We start from the raw sequence: 23,836 nt of genomic DNA on the forward strand, positions 1-23,836 counted from the left end.
GAATGCATTCCTCCTGCTCTGAAATTGTATCTGGTACTAATAAAGACCATCATTCTTCTAACGAACGCCATACGGTCCTATGGCTATCTAAGATAAGCAGACTCATTTTGGATTTGTTGAGTCATGAATACTTTTTGAGAATACCACAAGCATTGGCAGCTCCCTTAGCATACATACCACTTCAGTGTGTCTCTAACACTGATATGCGGCTTTGTCTGAGTTCGGCTGCAACTCTGATATTTCAAATGCTTTGCTCTTCCTCACTGTCTAGCAACGCTGCCAAATCTACCATTCCACACAACCATGTGGCACCTCCAGGGTGCCAACATTTGTCTTTGTCCTTTAATTGTATCTTGAGATCTGCTATCATCTGAAGCTTTAATGATTTCAAACACTAATACAAGGTGTAAATAAGCAGAGCAAGACAACTGCTGCAAAAATAGTTCACACCAGCTCTATCTGATTTTCAGCAATAGCAAAGGACTTTACTGGTAGGTGTTATCACAAGTGCTGGGAAATGTCAGCACATGGCTGAATTTTGAGTTCATTAATGCGAACATCCTCACTTGAAAGCAGAGAGGAAGGATCCTGCTAGGGATTCCCAGTCGGGAAACACGAGCTTGCCTTGTGGCCTCCATCTCCAGCAATAATAAACTGGTGGGGCTCATTTGTACCAGTTGCCTGGTGACAAATAATCATCAGACCAAAGATCGTTTTTAGAAGGTGCTCACTGAATAACCTTACACAATGAACGTGTATGAACAGAGCATGAGCTTCCCACAGACACGTGACAAGAAAAAGATCGCTTTTGAGGGAAAGGCTCCTTCTCCACACACATATCCATGAGGCTGCAGGTTGTATGGGCTTTGTGGGTGTTCCTTGTCAAGCTACTGTCCTACTTCTTGCTCTGTGTCATATGTACTCTTAAAAACATGTATGTGTATATAAATGTGTGTACACACAAACACACCTAGACACACATGTATCCATCACATTTGGCTAAAACATACTAAGAGCAGCAGGATCCTAACCAAGGCAGGACCTTGATGGCTTATTCTAGTACAAAACAATCCATGTTAGTGCAGCAGCTTTGTCCGGACAACCCAGTTCACTGCAAATATCTTACAGGTTTAATCCTTATGAAAGGGGTAATGCCCTGTGCGGCAGAAGGAAGGAGCTAAAACAACCTGCAGTCCTTCCTGCCAAACCTTTTAGCAGGACCTACTTCACTACAGTGCGGCAGGGCTCTCTGTTTTATTATTGATAAAGCAAGCTAACGAGTAAGGTGTTAGCTGGGTTTATTTTCAAGGTAGAGACATTCTTACTTACTGCTACCTGCTCTGTTCCATTCTGGGGCAATAAAAAACGCTTGTAAGTAAAATCAAAGCCCACATCCTCTCCCAAACAACTACTAGACAAAAGCACCCGAGCAGGGGCGCTGTTCGTGTCAACAGCAGTGAAACCTGATTTCATTTTTGGCTCTTTTCTACGTAAGCAATTATCTATTTTCCCCTTCACTGCTTCCATCATACGCAGACACTGACTCAGCAGACCAAAGGCGATAGGTTTGGTGCAGTGCTGCAAGTACTGGGATGCCTAAAGGAAGGTTGGCCTAATGATGAAGGAGTTGATTTGGACTTCAGAAGGTCTAGGTTCAGCTTTGTGCTTCTCTGACGCTGGCTGAATCACCAGGAACCTACTTTATCCAAGTGGCTAAGCATATGCTTAACAGTGAAAAGCAATTTACAAAAATGGGGAAAGGAGGCAATTAGAATTAAAGGCATGTCAGAGCCTCCATTCTGGAAGGACAAGAGCATTTTGCACCATTCTCAGAAATAAAGCCAAAATAAACACTAGTTCCAAACAGGTCCTCAAATTCCAACCCAGCAAACCAAAAGGCTTTCAAACCATTTCAGTGGGGCTCCAGCCCCTGGGAACATATTGGAAGAGTAATGTGACACAGAGACTCTGTATGATCTCTCTCATTTACAGCACATGAAATGAAAGTTGTACTGCCCCATACGTCATGGAGAGACACCCAGTGATTCACGTCTCATCTACAGCAAGAAAGACCTGGGCTGACTCTCTCTCCTGTCGCACCCGCGTGAGAAGAAGAGCAGAAGGGAATCATTGCTGTGGGACATTTCCAAAACTACAGAAGCAAAATCTCCTCCATAAGGAAGAAGCGAAACTGAATATGCCTGGAAACTCGGAATTCAACACATTGTAGTCAGAGGTGGGTTTCCAGCATTTTCCAGAAATAGTCATCAGGGCTTTAGATTACTGGCTGGCAGCCACACAGCCCATGAACTGAAGGGAGGCCAATTTCTTGACCTGCAGGCTTCAATGCAAAGACAGTCTGTACTCTCTGATACCTTATCCAAACGATGTGGGCAAACCAGCGTTCTACGTGTGTACCGTGCGTGTCTAATCCCACAGGCAAAGTAGGCTCTCTATTAAAGGCTGTTTGCAGGATCTACTTACTTTATTTTTTAAAATACCAGTCACCAAACAGCTTACAGAGGAATAAAACTGAGGAACTGGCTTATAAAAAAGGGAGAAGAAGGACTTTTAGGAGAGGAATATCTAAAATTCAATTTGAATAAGAAAAAAAATGAAATGGCAAAAAGGGAGTAAGTCTGAAGACATCCCATATCTCACTCTCTCTTGCATACGAAGGGACCTTGGAAGCGAGGGGTTGCTCACCCCCACAGAGGTCCACCTGGGCAGAAGGGTTTACAGAGCCAGACCACAAAGGATAAGCAGGAAGACAGAACAGGAGAGAAAATCGATATGGGAAAGAAGTGAAAACCAAGAAGGCAAATTCAGTCTGGGCAAAGGGCCAAGCCAAGGCCAAGTGCAATTCTAGAAAACAGGGCTGAAGCCAAAGGCACCAAGGTGTCATGACAGGCTAGCACTGGTCTGCAAAGACAACACAGAATGACGCAACTGGCAGGTGCACAGCATCACCCAGACATGAAGAGAAATAGGCTTATAACGAGATTTTTGAACAAAAGACTCGGGACAAAGGGTCTGAACCAGCAGTTCCTACTTGTGCAGAATCTGGGGTTAGCATAGCACTGGTATCTCCCAGTACCAGCCCCCTGGGCACACTGGTGTTACACTTTGAGTCACGGAAAGCAGAACTAAGTTGCAGCAATTTCCCTGAGGACCTCTTTGCTCCCCTAGTCGCACCCTGCATTCCTGCTTGTTCCATCTCTGTCCTGCTGACTCTGCTGCCTTTTCCCACCCTCTGTAGGCATACCTGATAAGGCAAAAAACTCAGAACCAGGTATTGTATGCAAATGACACCCCCCCAATTTGAAGAGATATTGCAAAGAGCAAATGTCCAATGTCATTTATAAAAGTGGCATCACATTATAAACATTCCTCGCAAAGACCCAACACTGAGCTAACTCCATGGCTGCCAAAAACAGTCACCTGTCGCGCCTGCAGAGGCCCTCAGCAAGTCACTTCATCTCCCATCACTCTTTCCCCATGTAACAGTTAGGTGCAGAGGCAAAGCAGGCCAGGAAATTCGTGCTGCCTGTCTGCTTCAGACCAGGCTGAGCCCAGGAAGGACAGAGGAGAGACTGAGTGGGCTTGGGGCTTGAGGAACTGCAAGATGAAAATGAAGTGGATTAAGACAGACGTTTGAAGAGCAGAGGATGAAAAGAGAGCTCAAAGAGGTCTTAGAATCAACAAGTATTGACTTGAGTCAAGGATAGTGGGCAGATCCAAAGCACAAAATAGCAGCCTTCCAAGGTGAGCCTGACAGAATCTCTCTCAGTGTGGTGCCATGAGGACAGTTGGACTTGCAAAACTGTCGCATGGTTCATTTCCCTCTCTTGGGATCACTGGCAGCCACCAGCACAGTCACCATTCCTTTTTCAGAGGTTCCCCGGCTGGTAAGCCACCAAGAGCAGCCCAAGATGAGACCACCATGGAGGAGGTGCCTTGAAATGGATGGCACAACTGGATCACTTCCATCATGTTTTCTGCTAGGTAGAGGTACTTGAAACAGGTGCCTGAATGTTATCTACAGGGTTGAGAATGGCTACGGCCTGGGAGTGAAGCAATAGTCACCAGAAAATTGGAGACCTAACTAGTCTGCCTATGCGTGCAGGAGGTGCACAGTTCTGCTGTCTCAGAGGTAGCTCCCAATCCACTCTCAACCCTTTTCAGGATACAGAGAATTTCTCTCACCTAGCATCATCCATTCCCTGTCCACATAGGATCACCCTTGCCCTGCTGGGCAAAAATTCCTTTCACCCAAACCAGCACAACTCAAAGACCAATCTGGGAAAAAAAAACCAAACAAGCAAAACCAAAAAAACACAGCCAGTGGAAAAAAGGCATTTTTTAAATAAAAAATAAATAAAAGCTGGGCTCTGTTCTGTTGCTTGAGACATGTAAATGCTGTGTTCGTACATTTCAGACTCTTCCCAGCAACAGAGCTCCCAAAGCACTTTGCCTCTACAGGGTGAGCAGCTCCATGTCTCCCATGGCAGAGGGCACATATAGTGATCTGGCTCGCGTTACTGAGCAGATCAGATGATAGGTGAAGATCCATGCTGCTGAGCAGCAGGCACAGCTGGTCAGCAGCTCACAGGTCAAAGTCTTTTCCTTCTGTCTGAAAATCCTCCTGCATCTTTCTTTTCCAAAGTAAGTAGAGGCCCTTCATTCTCCAAAGACTTTTGTTGCTACCCGGCTTTATGTACTTACACATCTGTGCATGAGCAAGATTTTAGCGCGAGGGCATTGGCACAGTATGTTTCAGCTCACATATTTTTTTTATAATCAATTGTTTTGTAAAACTGTTCATTTTACTGCCCCATGAGATGTGAATAGCAAATCCAGCCAAAAAAATCTGCCCCTCATCCCTGGGTCTTAGGAAATGTAGATTTGTCACCCTTCACTCTTTTTGTATGCTGTTAGATTTTCTCTGTGTAATTTTATGCTGCTCAGACACCTAATGACCTAAGTGGTCCCAGGAAAGGAGAATTGGCTTCCTCTGCAAAAAGCCTGGTGTTTATTTGCAATTTAGCTTACCTGACTTGTTTAAAGTGTTATCAGAATGCATCCACCTACTTTCTTTTCTTCAATTTCACTTGATATCCAAGATTTGCTTGAATTGAGAATGTCTAAAGCCTCAGGCATGATCCTGGGTGTTCTCAAGACTTAAATGCCACTGCTTAAAGAGTTAAAGATCTAGATGGCTGCACTAAGAGGATGATAAACTAATCACTCAGTCACTGCTGGTGAGCCTGGTGTCATTTACTGAAACATGGAATGCATTTAACAATGTAAAAGAAACTCCATCCAGTGCAAAAGCCAAAGATGATTGTTAGATTGTCAAGGTTTACTTTGGAGAAAGTCCTCAGTCTAATTACCTACATTTAAGAAACAGAAGTATTTTTCCACTCGTTGAAGAAGTTAACATTTCCCTTTCAAGCCAATGGGTTCTTTTTTTCTGTGACTAAGGACTGCAGATTCTCTTCAGAGGACTACAAAGATTTAAGACAGGGACTAGGTAGAAGACATAACTCTTCCAGGGAACAGGTAAGAAAAGTTTCCTATCATCATAATCGTAATTAAAGTAGAAATAATAATTACAGTACTAGTACTGCACATTTACCTATTGATTTGTGTCTTCCAGTTCTGTGAAATCGCTTGAAAGAAAAGGACAGCTCTCGGCACTCAACAGAAATATTTATTTAAAAGCCACGTTCTGTTTTGGTATTCCAGGAAGAAAATGCTTCTAATAATTCCCCTGCAATCTCTGAACCATGAAGGAAAAGAAAGACCAGGTCCAACAGTTTGGTTTTGCATTTTAGAATTTGGGGAATATTGGCATTTTTTCTCTAGTGTTAAAATGAGATCTCAGTTAAAGATCAAGGTACTAAAAATGAATAAAACATCAGAGGGATTTTGTGGGGCTTACCCAGTGAGCACCCAAACTGCAAATAATATCACTTTGTTATCTCTTACTCTATTAAACTTAGAACGGTACAACTCCGTTGTGCTAAGCAGTTGGTACAGGACCCTTTCCCAGCATGCCAAATCCCAGAGCTACTGTCAGTGGATACCATCAGAAGTTTTTCATTGATGTGGAAGTAAGACCCGGAGTGGCAGAGGATATTTCTCCAGAGCAAAATGGAGGTGTGACCATAGCTCATCTTTGTAGATCAGTGTCACTCTGACCTAGCAAACATAGGCAATAATAGACAATGCAGCGACATGGGTTTAGCGCATACTAACAGCTTAACAATTCTCCAGAGACTCTGGACGGGTACTCTGATGTGGCCATAGCACATCCTCGCAGACCAATGTCAATTTGACCTAGTAAACACAAGTAATAATAGAAGAGGAAGCAATATCAGCTTAGCAAGCGTTAACTGCTTACCAGTTCTCCAGAGACTCTAGATGGGCACTCTGCTTGCTAGCTTGGCCAAAGCTTGTCCCATGGCTCTGATACTGCAACCCAAATAACTTCCGAGGAGGAGGCAGGAACACATACATTCTAATGACACTTACCTTCATGACGAGCCTGACAAGACAGCGCATGATCTTTTTCCCCGCTGGGTGATGGCTGGTGGCTGAGGCGGTTCTGCTGATGTTGGTTAGGGCAGTCTCTGCAGAAGTAAGGAAAGCTTCAGCCTGAACCATAGAATCAAAATCCAGCTGTATGGGTGGAAATTCAGCTGATCAAATGGGAGAAATCTCCAGCATTGTCTCATCCTGCAATGATCAAAAATAGATCAAATTGCTCTCAAACAGCGGCTATTTCCCTGCACCCCTAAAAAGAGAATCCAAATGAGTAACTGAGGTGTTGCTGTATACACTGTAGAGATCTAAAGGCAGAAAAGATGAATGCTATTCAAAGGAACCTGCTGTTCCTGTTGTGTAAACCTTTCCCTCTACAAATAGGCAATATTTACCATAGGAACTGTATCACACTTGCCTCACTGCACTTCATGAAAGAAAGAGAGCAAACACTTTAACATCACTGGGACCAAGAAATGGTTCTACTGATAAGAACTGGGAAACTTTTGAAATACACTCACAGCTCCACAGACCATAATTGCTACTGCAGAGCAAACTATTTCTACCTCATCTATATGTGCATGTATTTTAAGAGTTGAAAAACTGCCGCTCTCGTACTTCTCAGCAGCTAATAAAAATCCTTGTTAGCAACATCTGGATACAAGATAAGGGAACCTTGCAAAGAAACATGAGGTATTCAACAAGTTTCTGCAGTGGGTTCATCATCAGTCCTCTGAGGACTTTGCTCCAAAGTCCACTGAGGTGTTGGGGTGTTTTTCCACTGACTTCATTGGGCTCTGAACCAAGACGTAAAGTCTCCCTGCTGTGTTTTGGACATTTATTTGTGTTTGATCTGTAATAAGATCTTTCATTTCTCTTATTTCTGTAAAAACAAATGAAGCCACAGTACAAGAAAGCAACTAAACACATGCTTATCTTTAAGCATATCCCTAAACCCATTCACTTAAAGTCCTTAAATCCTATGGACTCCTGGGAGACAAAAGCACATGCTTAAAATTAAACACGTGCACAGGGTCTTTGCTAATTAGTGATGGCCCTTCCTTCTTACAGGGCCCTAAACACATCTTAGAGCATCTGGGGTTTTAGGGTCCATATGGGAGAAATTACACGGAGACCATCTCAGAAGTGCAACTTTTAGCATTGTACCTAATGTTGGAAGCCTTTCTTTAGTGGCTAGAAGACTGATTCTGTTACAACACCATTTACAACTAGCTAAAGGAAGTAGCGTTTCTTAGATATTTGTAAAAATAAGAATATCTAAACCCAGAGCCTTCTCTTGGCTATTATGACAACACAGTCCCATCATGACGACCAAATTCATCAAAGCAAAACTGCTTTTTGGAATGCATGTGTTTGCTGGCATCTCAAGAGCAAATGTGCCTCACTTCAGCCAAAATATTGTCCCTGGCCTCCTTCACTTTGCTTAGAGGAAGCACTCATGCATCCTCTGGAGTCTGGCTCTTGGAAGATAAGCAAGCCTTTACCATTGGATCAAACAGCAAAAGGAAGACCATTCCCAGCAATCTGCACAGAGCAAAAAGCATTTTTCTTCACCACACCTTGTTTATTTTGGACCTCTGCTAAAGAGTGTTAGAACACTCAGCTATCTTGATCACAGGCAAGGCCTGAAATTTAACATGTCTGACATGTCAAATCAGTGTTGTCTCTGGTGAGAGAACATCTGGGAAGTTTCTTTGCAAAACAGTCCTTTCGGTAGGGTTTTGCCTGTCTGAGAACTACTTGCACTTTCTACTGATTACTTCACATTCACATAGGTACCACACGCCAGCTAACATGAAACCTCTTGCCTTTTCAGCATCTCCTGTGCAAAGACTGAAACTTGTCCTTCTGTGGCTTCTACACTCCATATCTTTTTCTTTTAACCTATCTTCCTGAACTCCTTTTTCAAAGTGCATCAGCGCACTTCACTTGAAGATGCTCTTGCCCCTTCAGCTCTCTCTATAAAATACTATGCCATCCCATATTTATAGATTCATTGTTCTGCAGGCTGAACAATGAGGCCATATTTCTGTGTCCATTAACGAGGAATCTGCATCAGATGTTAGCACACATTTCTCTCAAGTTAGCCAAAGCATGCTGTCTGGTGCTCCTGCCGGCTTTACTATTTATACAGGCTGTGGAAAGACAGGTGATATCTGAACCCCGCATAAAGCCTTCAGAAGAGTATTTTTTAAAATAAAAGCAATTGTTTGAATGCTTTACATCATGTGGCTGCAGTGTCTTTGATCTGAAACAAGACTTACCACAGCTTCACACTTTCCTTTGAGTAAGAGGGAAGTTGCGAGTCAATGCAATGACCGTCCAAACCACCAAGAATAAAAGGATGCTGCAGGCTGCACTTGCCTAGAAGCATTACCAGCATAGTCCTCAACAATCCAGGATCTAGAAAAACACCTAAAATAGCTTCAGCCCAGCTCATGCTGTTTTGAGGATGGAAGGGATAAACACAGGAAACTTCTCTCGGATCCTTCTGCAGCCTCCAGTTTTTAAGTTGACAGTGGTAATCTCCTTAACTCCTTGATTCTTCAGTGCCAAAGACCCAGCTCACAGCAACTCTAGAGAAGAGACCAAATTTTTGTAAGAAGCATTAGATGCACCTTCTCTGAATCCCAAAATAGTAGATCCAAAGCAAAAGGGCCCAGGTTGTCCATCTAATGATAATCCATTTTCAGCCATTGGCTCTAAACTATGAGACACTCTTCTAAATCAGCTGTTACACAAATATAATGTCCTGATTACAGAACCACATAATTACTGAGTTTAGAAGGGACATCTGGAGGTCACCTAGTCCAACCCCTTCCTCAAAGTAGGGTCAGCTATAGCAGGTTGCTCAGGACTTGCCGGATCACTGTCTTGATCCAACACTTCCATGCATGCTTTGTCTGGGATAACTATTCTCTCTTCCCTCAGTTTCATAATCCAATCAGTGGTCAAGACAATGTAGAGACCAAGCTTTTAAGAGGACCTGGTGTGAGCCATTTGGTAATGAATGGGATATTATACAAAGGCTAATACACTATGGAGCTGATGAAGCAGACAAGGGTTACAGTTCTGGGCTCTGGTAGATGGCTGTACTGATGGATGGCTGAACATAGAAGCAGCAAGAGTCTTCTTGTCAAAAAAAATCACCCTTATAGAGAGAAATGGTTGCAATCCTTAGAGCATTCTTTTCTATAAAATAGATTTTCAGATGGACTACAGCCTTGGATGGTATACGTTTTTGCAGCTGAAACAGTTGCAGTGGTATTTCCAATGCTCTCTGAGCAGCTTATGTAATAAAAGACAATATTACAACCAAAACAGAAGGTGAATAGTCATCAGCATCTTCTGTGTTGAGGCTCTGGTTGCGTTAAATGTCCAAGAGTTATGATCCCCTTTTAAACTACCTTTTGAGGATGACCTACATCACTTGTTGGAGAACAAGGCTTGATATCACTGCAGGCAAGTTGATTTTAGAAAGTCTGCACAAAGAACATGCCATACGATTAAAAATTACCTCTCTCTGGTACCCTGCCCAATGCTTTCCCAGAGACCACTTTGCATACAACCTGTGGAAATGAAATACTGTCTTCCTTCTGGTAGCAGATAATTTAAAAGAGTTTCCCAACAAAATTTGGGAAAGAAAATTTTGTTCAATATACTTCCTAAACCCAAAGAAGAATGGAAGGCTGTACTCTCAATAGACCTCAGAAAATTCACTTCTTTCACCACTAGATTCCTGTTCCCAATGCTAACTCTAACCTCTCTGTTTCCCTTCCTTTCTAAACAAGATTGATTCACAGAACTTGATTTAAAGGATGTTTATTTCCATAACAAAAATGATCAGGGGTCTAGAAAACATGACCTATGAGGAAAGATTGAAAGAATTGGGTTTGTTTAGTCTAGAGAAGAAAAGACTGAGGGGGAGACATGATAACAGCCTTCAACTATGTAAAAGGTTGTTGCAGATAGGAAGGTAATAAATTGTTCTCCACGTCCACTGGGTATAAGACAAGAAATAATGGGTTTAAATTGCAGCAAGGAGGATTTAGGTCAAACATTAGACACATTTCCTAAGAGGAAGGACAGGTGAGCACTGGAGTAAATTAGTCAAGGAGCTACAGACTCTCTGTCACTGTTGAGGCAAAGATTTGCCAGGAATTGGTCAGACCTGGCAAATCTCCCCTTGTGGTAGAGGGATAGATGATCTCTCAAGGTCCCCTCTGCCCATTTTCCTACTAGTATATGTTTATACCAGTCAAAATTATCACAAGTATCTTTGTTCCATAGTAGGAAAAGAGAAAATCTTTCTTGACCACTCCCAGAGATTTTTACTGCTGGTTTTTTTTTCTATAGTGGCTGTGCATTTGAAGGCATACACATTTATTTTTATTAAGACAGTTAATTAAAGGACAATTTTTACAGACCTATTCCCCTGCACATGTTTTCTCTTATGGTTCATGCTATAAGATGACATGTCTTCACCCCATTCAAAAGCTTTCCTCCAGATAAGAGGATTCTCAGACAAGCAGATTCTCTCATGTCTGGAAGTGATGCCTGCAGACCCAGCCAGCATAACATCATCTGACTGAGGGGGCTTCCTCCACCTCAGATCCTTGGGTCTTACAGTGACAACCATACACATCACCCCCATGCACTGCTCAAAATGAGAACTTTGACACATGGAACTACAATGTTGACAGAGCATGCACTGCTGGCTAACCTTGGCAGACAAGGTTCTCCTCCTTCCGAGGTAGGCAACTCAATCCCACAGCACGTGTAGGGTTTGGATTTTGAACCCCAGCTCTGCTAGTATTAGTTGTGTCAACCCATCCTGTTCACTTCCAATGCAAAGGACAATGGCACTGCTTTTTAAAAAATGCATCGCAACTTCCTGCCATTGCAAGCAATCCTTTGCCATAAAAAGCCATTTGCCCCCTCAGTCAGCACATGCCATATTCAATATACACAAACAAGGGGATGCTTCTCCACATACTCATTGGTTCAAGACAATCATCCTCTTAGACACACAGCCAGAGGAGTAAAAGAAAAACCTCCCTGACCAGTGAGGAAAATACAAATATAATCATTCAATGGTGAAAGAAATCTCCATCTTATGGCCTCAAGCAAACCAAGACTGCTTCACAATCTAACAGAACATGAGAAGGTTAAAAATTATGCTGCAAAGCAGAAGCTGCTCATTCATTTTCAGGCCTTTCTTTCCATCTTCCTTCCATTTCCACTCTTTCAGAGACAGGGGCTGAAGCTATGCACAGTAAAGGAAACATTTTCTTTTGGCATTAAACTTTACGGAAGCAAAATGGTTCTGCATCCACTTGTGACTTTTTTGTGTCATCTGGAGAGCAAAATTAGCCAACCTGAGGCAATATCTTCTGCCATTTACACCTTAAGAAAACTTTTGTGATTCAGTTTCTTCATTATTTTAATTTATTTTCAAGTGGAATTAAAATTAACTTACCTGTGGAAGTCTGGGTTGCTTTCTTAATTGAGGAGAACCATCACAATTCAATCTGATTAAAATGTTTCATATAGCTATCTATCTCATTCACCAGGAAACACAGTTTTAGAGTGGTCAAGCCTAAAGGTTTACTTGCATCAAGTCCAGTGACAGTTTACCCTCCACGAAAAGGAAAAAAAAAATCAGAAAAAAGCAAGAATATTTCAGTGAATCTCTTTTAAATGTTCTGATTTTTCATCTGAAACGAAGTTTTGAAACTGTTAGAATAACTGCATTTTTAGTGTATTTTATGCATACACACATCTACATACACATGCAATCCACTAAAAATAAGTGAAACATTTTATTTCAGGCCAATGAACCATTTAAGATGGTCCCAAGAGATATTTTTTCTTTTAAGCAAACTTCCTTTATCACTACGTTCATGCTTTATTAAACATGTGCAGACATTAATGGCAGACAACATTTTACAAAAAGTGTTCTACCTTCAGGTTTCCAGTTCAGCTTCCTATAAAAAAAGCAGTGAACCCTACAGGTCTTGCTAGCCTGGGCAGGTCTGATAACAGGGTTTGTCTCCCTCTGCTGGTGTCGTTTTATTTTTTAGTGTCTTGAATGGCTGGAAAATACTAATAGTTTCTAAAAGATTTGAGAAATCCAGGAGATACTCCTCACTCAGTTCTCTAATTCCTAATTGTTATTACTGAGACGAAGTACTGGCTGTAGGGCTGGGTGCAATTAAATGAAATAACATTGATACATTGATGCTGATTAGGAATAGATTTTTCTCTACTCACACTGCTTTAAGGTTCTTTTTCTGCTATTGCTTAACCTCGTTCTTGAATCAAACCTACCAGGGAGGCTAAGAGATTTATAAGCAGAGTATAACCTCTACATCATCACCACCCAAATCGCATAATAACCAAACAGCCATGTGCAGTGTACAGGTGGACAGGTCTGTTTAAACCAGAGCCCATTGAATGAGGGCCTTAACTCCAGTTCATCTTCAAGTTTTCCCACTCTATAACTGGCACAGCTGAGCTCTGCTCTCAGTTCATGCATGAATGGATCATGCTCTGCCCGTGGAACCTACAGTCCCAGCTAGGTAGCACAAAAAGCAAAATGAAGACCAGAGAGGGAATGCTAATCAGTTTAGGACAGGCTATTCACGATCCTGAAGTTGGACAGCTACTGTAGGTGATCCTAGTGAATGTAGAGGAACCAAGTCTCATAGCCACGAAGCATAGGCATTCAACTTCAAGACTTGCTCCATTGACTTTGGACTGACAACATTGTCAGGAATAATCCCATTAGACAGGACTACTTCCCTCCACTGATGACAAAGTGTGACAAGTGCAGGGATGGATATCTCTCATTCTGCCATCTAAAGCTATGAAAGGCAAATCTCATCCTATATTCCTGAGATGTTAATTGCACCCCGTGGGCTTGTACCCTCAGATTACCACAGAATTCTTGTCTTCCAGCTGTATTTAGCTGGTGAGGGACCTATCCCAGAGTCTCTCACACCAAGGCACAAACATTTACAGTGATCTGGCAGCACATCTAGAAGTCGGGAAGCTGATACACAATACCATGTATACATCACATGGTAGGATTCATCTTACCTAACTCTATCTACCTGAAAGGCAAGCATCAGGTCTGAGCTAGTCATATTAGCTCCCTGAATAGTCAACAGAGATATGTGTTTCCAGAGGGCAACTTATTCCAGGACTTTAAGACACCTGTCTTTGGCGAGATAAATCCAACCCTAAGAAAACTTTATCACCTACATTTTTCACTTCAAAATAAAAGATTGCTGTAAGCCTTCCCACCTGGCAAACAGCAGACCAGATCTGTACTCATCATTCATCTGACAGACAAGTGAGGCTCTGGAGAAAGCAATGGAAATGCCCTGAATTACTCCAGCTGAAAAACTATAGTCATTTGCCTAAGTCAGAACAACTACCAATGGTCCCCCAGCCTGATCCTACAAAAGCTTTGCATTAATTGAAATACCTTTGCCAAAGATATTTAGGGAAAACTAATCTGAGCAAAGCTTTGATGGATCAAATCTATGGCTTTCAGTGTGAAAACAGAATCCTCCTTGGAGCAGCTCCAGCTAAATCTCCTTTCTGGGAAATGAAACATTACAGTTGCACGTTAAAGAAAGTGATCACTAGGATGTTCATTTCCTGGGTATAAGAAATAGGGTTTTATGTACAGTATTCTTGCTTAAAAGAAGTCTCCTTGTAACTTGTTTCACCGATGATTTTAAAGATGATGACCATTTAAGTCACGTGTCAGATCCTAACGTAGGCTGCATTTACTTTTACATTTAAATACAAACATGCACATAAAAGCAGCCATCAGAGTACCATTACATCAAGAATATACTATTACTTTAAGATTTATTTAACTGAATCCCCCATAATTAGGTCATAACATATGATCAAGCAGTTGTTAACTGTGTCGTAAGGAAATCTACAAAGGGAATGAAATATTTAAAACAGTAATAACATACCTATCCTGCTTTGCTATTTATGCACAGTTAAACACATAAAAACAAAGGAGCAACTCTTAATTACAAGGACAATTTATTTTGCTGACCTTCTTATTGGGACATATGCCAAACCCACTGAGGGTTGGTTTGTCAGTTGATTTGGTTGATTTTGCAGCAAAAATGTTCTGGCCCATTGTTGGACACGCTGCAGTCGTCTGCCGGAGAAAGCAGAGCATTTTGCAGTGCTAATTTACAGCCTTCTCGACTGGTCAAGGGCAGCAATGAAGTATACAAATTACAGTTAAAAATAGAGATGGCTTTATGGAATCTCATTCCGGTGGCTTCTAAAGGTGTGGGGCCAGGAACACATACATCTCATTCCACGCTGCCTCTAAGTCCATTTTCATCTTTTTACTTTTCCCCTTGGATCCTGAGCTCCACTTCAGTTTTGAACTTACATTGGAAGGCAGGAGGTTAAACCAAACTGCTAACTGTGTCTCTTCAAAACTGACATTTAATACAGGGTATAAATCACTGTGGGAGCCTGTTATTCCTTCAGGAATGCAATTACATAGGGTCAAATAAAACATGAAAGAACCCAACAAGTTTTAAAATGTAGTATGTTCTCAAAAGCAGGCAAGAAGGAATGCAAAGCAGTCCAAATATGCTAACATCCACATGTTGTCCTGTATGAGGGGGATTAGAAGGAAAGGTTTCTGTTCTTTAATGATTATGTTGTTAAGCATAGGTATGTATGCAGGTTCAGGGCTCTCACTGAATACCAGTCTATTCAGGGAGCTTTGGGCAGATTACTGTATTTATTTAAAGCAGGTGTCTTTTATGTATCTCATTATTTTAATTGCCACTGTAGCCCTATTTAAGATACCACGGCCACTTAGCACACAAATGGGATATGCAAAATGGACATTCACCTTTTCCTTCAAGGCTCTGGGCCCAGAATGCAACCCCCATTCATCTGGACCATAGTGAGGGACAGTGTTGGGAGAGATAGCATAGTATTGCAAAATCATCTCTTTAATAAGCCACCTTTGATTTAGGCCACCTCCACCTCAGTCTCACTGGTTTGCTTTTGAAACAAGGATGGAGAGCAACTGGCAAATACATAAATTAAACTTCATGACGCCTGTTAAAATCTGAAAAAAAGACAGATTAAGCAGGTTCAGCACCTCCTATAAAATCACTCACTGTCACCATTCACATTTCACTCATTTCTCTGAGTACAGAAAACCCCTTCTGCTTTCATACTTTAGCAATGTATTTAAATAGCCTAGAAGGAAAAATCTAGCGATTCTAGCAAATTTTTGAGGTCAACTTTTGCCACCCTCAATTTCACTGCTCTGTACTTTACACCTTGAATAGTTAAACTAAGCAAACTTTGAAGTTTCTTAATTGAAAATCTGGGATTTATTGAAGGCAACTATTTTATCTGAAAGTAATTTTTTTTTCAGCTAAATGAGATTTTTTAATTCAAAATGAAAGGCTTTATGGAAAAATAAAATTCTAAGCATCTTAATTTGAGAATTGTTGGAAATGTTTTTCTTTTCTCTTTTTTAAAAAAGCGACTCCTCCCCAAGAGCGAGTGATGTTTAAAAAATACATATAGGAGAGTACTTTGCTTTTTAAAAGCCTTTAACTTTTTAACTTGCTTTAATCTTGCTTTTTAAAGTTTTGCTTTCCACATTTAAAAATAAAACTTTCACTTGTTAACCCCCTCCCTAAGAAAGTAACACAAATAATACTTTACTTACTAAATGTTTTCCAGAAAAAAAAGAAGTCAAAAAGACATATATGAAATAACTCATTTTTCATTTTTCTCTTTTTAAATCAAGCCAAAAAAGTGGGAAAACTTTAACAAATTGGGAAAAGGTAGGGGTTTCCTCCAGATCTTTTAAAAATTACTTTTCTACAGCAAGTTTCCAAATAGGAAAATTACACGTGGAGATTTTTTCCTACAAAAACCCTATAACTCCAGCTAGCAGACTCACTGATTTCACCTCCACTAAGACTGCAAGAATAAAACCTTAGATTTCTCTCACTTGTTTTATAGCAACTCACTGCATTACAGTTACATGGGTCACTGGTCCTGCCAACACTTACTTACATATATTCTCAGAATGAAGCCTGTGAATAAGCTTTAGCAGAACAACAACTTCATTAAAGGTAGAGATAGTACTACTGTCTATTATAAATATTATTATATACTTCCTATTGTATGAATATGGCTTTAGCTTCTTAAAATGTTGCCTGACTCCAGCCATACAGGTGAAATAACTCATGCTAATCACGGGCCTCAGGGTTGGTTTGTGTGTGGGGAGGATTTTCAAATTTTTTTTTTAATATCAGCCAGAATGACTCACCTGTTTCAGAGAAGGAGGTCTGGAGAACAAACACTGCTCAAGGGTTTTCTCAAACAACCCTGAGCCCTTCAGTTTGAAATGTTCTCGTGTCCTAATTCTTTGCAACGAGGGCTTAAAAATTGCTAGCAAGGGAGTCTCTGGATAAAGAATAGACCTTTCACTTGTCATGTGAAAGTATCCCCAAATGCAACCAAATTACAAGCACTTGTGAAACTGCTGTCTGCACTTTTATACAAATTGACTGGTGTGACTGCACAGCGCCAGGGATCTACAGTGCCGCTTCCCAGGCAGGGAGAAGATTTGCAAAGGGTAACTGTAGGAGAGAAAAAGAGAGCTAAAAAAGTGAATAGCAAAATTTGAATTCCACTTCTAATCTGAAGCTATCTGACATGCTTAGAGGATTACCCTTTTTTAGTATTGTTTGGAAAAAAACTTAAAGTGAGGAAAACCACATCCTTACAGAAAGCACCCACAAAAGCTGAGGACACACTGGTTTTGTTAGTTCAGGGCCATTGCTGGCAGAGGTGCAGGATCTGTTTGGTGCCGATGACCTGAAGCATCATGTGAGACTCCAAACCTGGTGCGTGTGACACGCTCAGAGCCTGCCACTCTGCCACACTTCCATATGAAATTAGCTTGGAAGATGCTAATAACCTGGCAAAAGTTTAGACATTTTTCATCCTTTCTAGAAAGTCATCATTCCTTCAGCTGAGAAGGTTATCTCCTTCAGATCTAGTTTCTTGAGCTTTCCTCTGCTGAAAAAAACTAAACCAACATACAAAGTTACAACAATTAGGGATAACATCCCTGCACTTCTGTGATAACTCCAGTATATTCATACTCGGTATAGACTCCTCTTCGTGTCTGCGGAAGGGTTGCCCTGGATCTCAGCCATTCTGTCTGCCAGTTCATGACAAACAGTCCCTCCTTTCACAACAAATCCCACCTTATCATCCAGAGAGGTCTGATGTAAATGTAGGCTTATTTCAGCCACACTTTCTAATGAACATTGGTTTGTCTTCTTTAAGCAGTGTATCCTGGAAAGGTAACAGACTTTTCATATACTTGACTTGAAATATATGAAAACCCCAGTTATTAAAACCGCTCTTTAGCAGGAAAGTGAAAGACTTCCTTCTCTAAATCTGGAGCTAACAGAACAGTGTTACGTCCATTTTGTGTATACCTGAGCCTGTTCCAGCAAAAACTCCACACACCAGCTTAGTGACAGTGGACATGCTGCAGGGATGCTACCTGACTGCAGAAAGCCCCAAGATAGAAGTTGAATGCTGCATGTGTACAAAGTTAAAGTTCCATCTTTTTAGCTGCATTTGGTACATCCCAATACAGAGTGTGCTGTGGTCCCTCACGAAGAAATATAGAAGTCACTCACCCAAGTAAAACTTAAATACTGAATGTGCTTGAGCTGGGAGGAAGCAATGTCAATCCAGCTCTGAATACTGAAAGAAGTAGCATATGGAATTGCAAAGCTGGCGATAAGATTTATTATATTGAAACTGATACCTTACAGAAAAGAAAATGCAGTGCCTTTATTTAAGGAGAAAAAATCAACTCGGTCACTCATAGGCTTATAACACCAATATCAATATCATACAAAGCTTCAGAAGAAACATTGGGTAAAGAATAAGACAGCTGTGGCAAAACGTGACATAGGGGACAAACTTCAGTCTGGGTATAACAATGTCAGGCTTTTGTACCAGGCTATTCTATCCAAATATTAGGTAAATCCTTGATATGTTGCCACACAAAATTACTAGTTAAACTGGAGAAGATAGGGAAAAGACAAGAGTTGTAAGGAGGATAATAAATTGGCTAAAATGGAGATGATAGCACTTTGGACTGACAGAACAACTGAACTGAAGGGAGGTTACTGGAGGAATTCTCAATAATAGTCGTGGGATGACTGCATTTAACACTGCCTCTACCAGTGCTGCTGCAAAATGTAGAAGTATTTCTAACCAAATTGCCTGAGGCACAGACTTAAAAGACATCATCAATACCAGGAAGATCAGAATATCATACCTGAGGAAATTATATACAAACCACAAGATCACTCAGGGACTAATACAACATCCTACTACAGTCATTGATGTTGTATAGGGCACTGGTGATTCTTCCTGAAGACTTCTCTGCTCATTCGTATTTGAATGAGATTAATTCAAACTGCGATAAGAGTGGAAAACAGGTGAAAAGTCTAGTCAGGATACAGGAGGACTAACTAGGCAAAGGTCAGCTACAGCAGCCTGGCTTGGTGAAATCAGGTGGATCCAAGACTTGGAGGACTCACCTCAGGGGCAACATCATGACAGCAAAGGGATGGAGTAAATGAAAGGTCAGCACTGGCAAGTGGGGCCAGGAATGAGGAGGGGAAGATTTCTAAGGATCATGGTAGCAGGGTTCACAAATAGGACCCGAAGAGGAGTACCAGAAGTCTGAAGCTACACCCTTGTTAGGTTAGAAACAGTTACAAAATGAGGCTGCTTGCTCTGGTTTATTGGGAGCTCAACCACGAAAAGGGAGAGGGACTTAATCTCAAAAACCTGATAAAAACAACACTAAATATGGGTTATTCAGCAGGAGGAGGAGAGTGCTGAAAGAAGGAACGTGACTTAACAAGCACTTAGAGCTGAATATCTGTGTTCTCTGCTGATAAATTTGTGGCTCAAACTCTATTTCCCATTTCTTAAACATCTGAGCGAGCACACATTTCAGACTAGCAATCAAATGCAAAAGGCACTACATGTTAGATAGGATTTCCATCCCCTAGAAAGAAGCCAGCATTGAACTAGAACTGCCCCAGAGATCAGCAAATGCATGAATTACTAAGCACTGTTATCTTAAAACAAGGTTCTGATTTGGAAAATCCAGGTCAGATTCAGGGTTTCAGAGTAAATCATATACCATGTGCATTGGCAGTTACTGTGTATGCCATAAACACAGTGTCTAAGCTGTAGGGGCAGACCCTGAGGATCATATTCAGTTGGTGCTTGATCTGTCTTATTCCACTGGTGAAACTGAATTTTGACTAAGTATTGTGCTAGAGATCCTCGTTCCACTCCACACACATGCACACACACGCATGCATTCAGGCAGGCAGTCTCATAAACTTTAACTACATGCAGAAATTCCCATATTGCCTCTTGGATATGACCCAACACATGAAGGGGTGCACTGGTGGATGATCAGTACCCGTCAGGTACAAAGCCTTCTCTCTTCTCCCGGGGTTGAGTGCTGTCATGAGCTGCCCTATTGTCTTTGCAATAAAACTCATCAAATTCCACCAGTATAAAGTAACGAGCTGTAGCCCTTCTACCACCCTACATCTGCTATTTAAAGCAGGCCAAGAAAACAACCAGCGATGTCAACTCTTCATTCTGTTCCTCAGATCATCAACTCTCTGAAAATAACAAAATCTGAAAGGCATATGGACCTTCCCATAAAAACAACAAACACACAAACAAACCCTCAGATGAGTTTCCCAAGTCAGCAGGATCTGTCTGCTAATTATTACCGTGCAGAGGGACCAACTACCCTGTAGCCAGAAATTACCCAAGAAGAGGGCTGAGTTCTTCCCCCCAAGCTGGGCTGTTTGGGCAGGCTGAACTCCTTCATTTCCAGGGGATATAGCTCCCTAAATCAGCATGGCCACAGGACCTAGAAGGCTAGCAGGGGACTGCTGGGGGCTGCTTTCACTCTCACCTTCCTGCCCATGCCTCTCACATGTAGACAACGTGGGCTCTGCAGAGACAGAGAACCCCTCTCTGGCTCAGGAGCCCTTGAGGAGATGTTTTGACCTGCACAGAGAGAAATATGGATAGATGAATTGTATCGGGACTGGAATAATGTAGGCTGGAACAAAAAGAGGGAGAAATGTCTGTAAGCACAGATGGGATTTTGCCTGGAAGTGCTCTCTCCCTCACCAATCCCTTCGCTAACTTCAGAGCCTCCAGGGAAATGTGTCCATGGGGCATGGAAGAAAGGAGACGGGAACAACACAAGTCTACAGCATCCTACACAAACAAGTCCTTCCCTGCAGATCCACCAAGACCTGGTCTCTCCTTTTTGCAAAGGGCAGAGGGGAATGATGTGAACCAACAGGGCAATTACCTTCAGCAGATGGGCCCCCCGTGCAGTCCCCACATCTCAGCTCAGAGCTGCTGCCAGCCCTCTCTTCCAGGGAGAGGATAGAGCTCACCTCCCTATCCAGAAAAAAAAGTAGCATCTGTGGGAGAAAGACATATGTCTGGCCTCCACCGTGAACCCTGCGCCTGGCAGGAGAAAGCGATGCTGATTCCAGCCCCAGCTTTTCATTCCTGTTGTAACAGTCATAAACGCCTGCTGAAACCTAAGAAGAACAAGACTGTAATCCTAATAAAACAACATTCTGGAACCCTGAAAACTAGATGGAGGCTTCTCAGGCCAACTTTAAAATTATATTCGCTTTTGCAAAAGCTGCACTTTCTGTGTGCCGGCCGGATGGACACTGTCGGCCTGACCCCAGGAAGCACTGTGTTGTGGTATTTCAGCAGGGAAAGCAGAGAAGACAGTCCCTGCAGCACAACAGCCATCCTGTCACCAAAATATAGAGAGAATCCCCCATGCCCAGGCTCCCAAGGTCCCCTCCTAAAAGCAAGCTGGGATCTTTGACTCCAAAGCCAGCCTTCTTTTCCAGGTGCCCTGAAAGCCTGACTCAATAGAGCAGGCACAGACTGTGCTTGTTTGGATGCAAAAGCTGGTGCAAAGGCACAGCTTTCCATGCTGAAATCTTTCCCTCCCTAGTCGGACTGTTGTGTTGAACAGAAGCCATAGGACTTCCCTTTGTGCACCAGCCACCCCTAAACCGAAGAGCAGGAAGAAAGGGTTCAGCTTTCCCTCCTCGCCATCATGCAGAGGGCAGCTCTCTGGGGAGACAAGTAACAGCTGTGCTCACTAGCTGGCATGTGTCTCTAGCAAGGCACCACATCAGCTAGTGCTTCTCTGTGGTCCTTAAAATGCAGAAGAGACTGACCTGCAACGAGCCCGAAGGTTACAGATCCTCAGCAACTGTAAATTTGCATCCTTCCTCAGGCACCCATAGAGCTGGAGCTGCACCAGCAAAGGAGCTGCTCTCTGGAACGTCTGCGTGTCGAGCTGCGCTGGCCCTTTCAAAAAGAAAACCCCTCTGTTGCCAACTCTTGTGATTTTACTGCAAATCTTCCCTGATGTTACAAGAAACCCAAGCTCCTGATGTGCCACTCTATCCAGCACTTTCACTTTAAGAAAAAAAATCTGTGGTCTGTATGGTCTTAAAGAAAACACTTTTCAGGAGATGGCCTGAACACATGCTAAAGGCTAAAAGTAGCATTCACAGAATAAAACCATCTCATGATTTTTAAAAGACTCGTGCAATTCTGGAGGCCCGACCTGTGATCTAGGGAGTGACTGGCTATAAAGAACCCAACAACTGATTGGGAAAGTGCATTGTCTGATGACAAGGATTGGTCTCTTGGTGATGAAAGCATTTGACAGCCATCTAATCAGCTCTACAGTAATGACACTGTAGCAATGACACGAGTCAGTCCCTGCAGGGAATAGCACATTTGAATTGCAAATGCCCACAGGGCGCTAGTAATATTTATCTGGTAAACAGCATTTTCCATCATCACGTTGTCTTAGAAGCATCAATTATGAACTCTACTAACTCACCAGTGAGGTACGAAACATTTTTTCGGGCAGTGGCTGGGGAAGCTTTGAAGGTGCATAGAGGCTCCATATCCCAACCCCAGGCCAGTGAGGCTATCAGGGTCAGGGCTGGCTTCTTAACAGCTCAGCACTTAGGCAGAGGGCGAGCTTCCCTGAGTAACCCCATTCCCACTCAGACACCACAAAAAGCAGCCAGATTTTCAGAAGATCTCAGCATGCCCTTGTGCACCATTGTCACAGTTTAACCCCAGCCACTAACTAAGCATTAATTAACTCCATCCCAGCCAAAACCAGGACAACCATGCTCTGAAAATCTCATCACAACTGTCCCGGTGGAAAATGAGAGGCTGAAAATCTGCTCCCAGGCCAGAATGCTGGGCTCTTGAAACCATACTCTCAAAGGCTAATCTTGGTGCCGACACTGAGGGCCTCTTTGGCCTTGGGTGAATCATTTAACACCCACATAAACATACACAGATACACAGCTCCTCCCCATGCCACAAGCCGTTACCTACTCATTACATTAAGATCACTCTTGACTTCCTTACTTGGCCCTGACTGTGGGTGCTGAATTCTTAGAAATCTGGCCCTGAGCTATTTTGGATTGGCCCTGCAAAGCACAGCAGGAAGACAAACCTCAGCTCATGTGTGCCCTTAGCACTGCACAAAAGGGGCAGATCCCAACCCATCCACAGGAGCCTCAAGCATGGAAGAAAAGAGAAAAGATCTGCCTGCATTAATGCACTGTTTCTGGTTTATTTTGAGTCTTTGCTGAGTGGAGCCTTTAATCTCTGCTGAGTGGAGCTTTTGTGAAGGGGGTCTTAAAGATTTGGAAAGAAATCAACAGACATAGGCAACATCACAGATCAAAATAATAGCATGTATTATAGCTGGCCATAAAAGAGTGAGCATTTCTGAGTGCAATACTCAGATGGAGGAGATTCAGGTATCAGTGCCTTTCACACACTACATTTTTCTCACTTTAGCCAATACAGGCATCTCCCCTGTGCTTCTTTCTCAGGATCTCTTCTGCAATGGAATATAAGCCGTATAAGTCACATTTTGCTTTCAAATCAGCTAAGTAGAACATTGCATGATATTTCAGTCCACAGAGAAGGAAGAGAGAGTGAGCACTTTACACTTAAATAACTCAAAGCTTCTAGTGTGACACAAAGGCAAACTTCACTAACCTTTAATTTTCCCCACTTCTTAACT

Source organism: Haliaeetus albicilla, chromosome 5, assembly GCF_947461875.1.
Source record: "Haliaeetus albicilla chromosome 5, bHalAlb1.1, whole genome shotgun sequence".
Classification (NCBI taxonomy): domain Eukaryota; kingdom Metazoa; phylum Chordata; class Aves; order Accipitriformes; family Accipitridae; genus Haliaeetus; species Haliaeetus albicilla.